Source organism: Oxyura jamaicensis, chromosome 19 (genome assembly GCF_011077185.1).
Source record: "Oxyura jamaicensis isolate SHBP4307 breed ruddy duck chromosome 19, BPBGC_Ojam_1.0, whole genome shotgun sequence".
Classification (NCBI taxonomy): Eukaryota; Metazoa; Chordata; class Aves; order Anseriformes; family Anatidae; genus Oxyura; species Oxyura jamaicensis.
In genome coordinates this window covers 2686044-2690009 of record NC_048911.1, presented here as the reverse complement: position 1 = coordinate 2690009, position 3966 = coordinate 2686044, and the positions used below count along the sequence as shown (strand labels likewise).

The 3966-nt window shown below is 43.7% G+C and overlaps 1 long non-coding RNA gene across 1 annotated transcript; it reads left to right on the top strand.

The window, feature by feature from the left end:
• Positions 1-2070: 2070 nt before the first annotated feature.
• On the top strand, positions 2071-3283 carry LOC118176460. The gene is made up of 2 exons (XR_004755415.1): positions 2071-2349; positions 2474-3283. It is a non-coding gene; the product is annotated as an uncharacterized LOC118176460 (long non-coding RNA).
• Positions 3284-3966: the final 683 nt, after the last annotated feature.

The window sequence follows — 3966 nt, the reverse complement described above, 5'->3', positions numbered from 1 at the left end:
GTGCTTGTGCTTTGTGCATAATTTGTGCTGTGGCTGTGGTAAGATGCACGTTTTCAGACAAAGTTTTAAAGATACTTAATAAAGAAACCTTTAATTCACTTTTTGTTCTAATTGTCATGGGATTTATTCTTCCTCTGCTCAGAGTTTTCTAGCATCATTAAGTTTCCAAGCTGTGAAGAAGTCTGAATTATGAGAACAGCCATCTCTAACAGTAACAGCAGAACCCAGGGTTCAGCTTGGATTAACATCCAAAAAAGTGGGTACTCACTTGTTCAGATTTACAGTGTCGTAGTTCTGATGCAGAAATGGAATTCTTGCAGCACTGCAATTTCTTGCCAGATGATCTGGTGCTTCCCTCTCTCAAGGCTACAGACAAGACATAAGCTGTTTTTCTCCCTTCTGCCCGCTAGTCCTAAATACAGGCTGGAAGTGGAAACTGGAAATGCAAGAACAAATGGAGAAACAATGAGATGATGTTACTCAAATGTCAGAGGTCTTACAGAAGACTGAGCACACTTTGTACATGCTTTTGTATTTAGGCCTCTAAACATGGAAAAGTGCTTTGCTCTGCTTAATTCATCTGGTAGGTGCAATTTTCAGGAAAGTCATCTTCTGAGTTGCTACAAGAGTGCACTCCAATTACTTTCATACCTAAAATAAGAGAACTAGAAAACACCTGGCAGAAGCTTGCAGAAAGTCCATCTCAGCCAGTCACCCACGTGAATGCCACCTCTCAGCACCATCCTGAGACTGAGGTGGCACGCGTGATTCTGTACCATAGCACTGCAGAGAGCACGGTGCGCTCCCACCAGCTGGGGTTTCTTGGTCATGCCGCAGGACTGAACACACAGCCGGTATCCGGAATTTGAGCAGGGGGTGCGAAGAGACAAAGGGCAGCAGCAAACAAGCGGTGCTGGTGGTGTCGCTGCCAGGGTGCCCAGGTGAACGCGAGCCTCTCTGCTTCTGCCTGGCAGCGGTCCCGTGCCGACAGAAGTGTGGGGTGGGGGTCCCAGCAGGGGCCTTGCAAGCCCCCCTGCTTGGCTCACTGGCCTCTGTATGGCCACGAACACGCTGCCTGGACTTGCCAAAAACCTTTGCTGCTGCTTTCTTCTTGAGGCTGCCACTGCTATGGGTCCATACGAAATCAGTTAATTTCTCAGCAGCTTGGGTTGTTTATCTGTAAAATGTGGATAAATGTGCTGGCTTTGTAAAGTACTTCGGGTGCTAAAAGAAATGCAGGGTGCTGAGTGGCAGCTGGGGACGTGCTGCGGCTTTCTGCTCAAGGAATGTTGTTATTCTCTGCTCAAATGTAATATGCAGGACTTCTCCCATGAGGTTTTGAAATGCGGGAAGAAGGGAGGGGAGGTCTTCTTCACAGTGACTTGTGACTTCTACATAAAACATTTTCTCAGAACTAATTAAAACTTTGAGAAATCATCAGAACTTAAATGAATCAGTGCTGCGTAACTAACAGCTTATGTTAAAGGCTTTGAACAAATATCCACAATGCATCAGTAAACATGGAAATTACTTTTTCATGTCGGGATGTGTCTCACTACAATGCTGTGCATTGATAAAAGATTTCTCTGCCTCTGTAGCTTTCCATACTTCAAAATTTATTGGTTTTCCTAACCTCTCTTCTGGGCTTTTTAATATATAGAGAAACACTCTTTAAAATGATTTACCAAGCAAAATTGACTGTGCTTCAGCAATAACTAGCAGTTAACAAACAGTGCCTAAATTAAGGGCTGAAACAAAGCTGGGACCAGTTATTTTTCAATCATGGCTGTTAACTTTGGTAATCTCCTTTAAAGGGGGTTATTGCAGCTATAAAATATTTTCCCATGGTTATGATGGCAGTTGTAGAGAAGATTCATGACTTGCACTACTTTTGTTGGGCAGTTTGCTCACGTGTTTTTTACCTGATACTGTAAAGTAAACCTCCACTTGGAAAGGGAGAGGAGGGGAGAGGATTGGATCCAGCAGTGAGTATAATGAACATCACTGGCTCCTTTTTCAGTTCTTCACAAGCAATAACCCACTCTTACTTGCCTTGTTTTTAACAGGCTTTTGGATCGTTTTGTACCTTCTGTCTGAGTAACGCAAACTAGCAAGCAATGCCGTTTTGCCTGGTTGCAAGGTGGCTGTGACCCTCCAGCAGCTGGCTGGCGGAACCGCTGCCCCTGCTTGGTGGGGAGAGGCTGATCTTCCCGGGTCTGGGGACTCTCAGCTGAGTCAGTACAACTGGCTCATGCTCTGATGGCTTCTATGGATTCATGCTAGGTGGCCGTTGATGTCTGTACTTTATACTCTGCAATGATACAGACTCTGAAGGACTCTGCAAATTTAGTATTCAGTAAGTAATGCTGTTCACAGCGCTGCATTTCTTCCTGCTTGGGCTGTGTGCATCTAACTCTTCATTCCCTACAGACCCTGCTTGGGCTATGTGCATCTAACTCTTCATTCCCTACAGACCCACACAGACTTCTCAATCCGGTTATGGTTGCCATCACTTACTGGTTCTTTTGTGGTGCTTTTTGGTAGCTAAGGAGTTTCTTTCTGTGTATGTAAGAGTGCACCTCCAGAACAAAATGTCTGCTGATGCCAAATCTCCGGTTTGAGCTGGCCACCCATACATGGTGGTATGAACATTGTGCGTCTGTGTGACGGTTGCTGTCTTTGTTGTGTCTTCCAGACTGAATCAGAGGCCACCAAAAGAAGTGTGAACTGTCAGAGAAGAGACAGGCTGTATTTCTTCGACAGGGAGTGTCACTGCTAATGGACCAGGGTGGATTTCTGTCTTGGCTCTTTCAAAACCAGTGTGTTCTTGCGTAAACCTGAGGAAGCAAAGGATTAATGCAGCTTGTTCTTAACCAGCACTGTATTGTATTGGCTTAATTTGTTAGGGCCATGTGCCAGCCTGTAGGGAACCAGGGCGGTATTAGTCCAGTGGTACGGGATGGACTCGGGCTGCTGGGGTATGTTTTATGCACGTCATGTTGCTCCTATTTCCAGGCCAGTGTTTTGTGCCCTCACAGCAGGATGTTTTTGAGGCTGTCCTAGAAGCATTTAAAAGGATTCCAACGCTTTTGCAGGGATGGCAAATGATATCCTGGGTTAATGCAGTGATGAACTTGTATCACAACATCACAGCATTTTAATGGGAACAAGAAGGGAGAGGTGGAGTGGGGCAGGAACTTCTGATGCTGGCTTTGCCACCGAGGAATACATGTTATGTAACTAGACTCTGAAAATTAAATGTTACGCTTCCGTGCTCTTCTTATTCAGCATCCCTTAATTAAAAGCCTCTTTCCTTTGGTTCATGGGTTCAAAACTGCTTAATGATGTTAAACAAACAAACATCTGACCAAATTTCTATCTACCAGATTAATTTTTAATAGCTTCATGAATAATGGCATATCATTAAGGGTAGGTAGTGTGTTTAATCTCAAGTAAGGGTTTTGAGTAGAAATGAGTGTCTTTCTGCGATATTGTGGATTTCAGTTTGTTTTAAAACAAACCAATAAAAAGGCAAGAAATGGTGTATTTTTCTTTTTTAAAAAATGTAGATTTTGCAACTATTCTGCCACAAAACATGCATTCCTTTCCCAACTACCCTCTGCATATAAAACGAAAACGAGCATGGAACAACCATATTTCTGAATGATGGAGCAGAAGAGCTGAAAAGTATTCAGACACTTCAAAAGTTGGGTATGAATGAGTTTTTGTTCAGGCGTAGTTATAAGAATATAAACAATATCGTGCTTAGATTTGTAGAGCAGCGAGGATAAAAAGATCGGTGGCTTATGTAAACTAACTTCAGTTAATTAACACAAGATGATGGCGTTTAGTTTCTCAGTCATTTTCTGATACCCCTTGGCTCTCTGTTCGCCTGACTAATGCCAGACATTGTTGCAGCCAGTGCTGAACCAGCTCTCGGAGCCATGAACAGACCCTTTTGTAGCG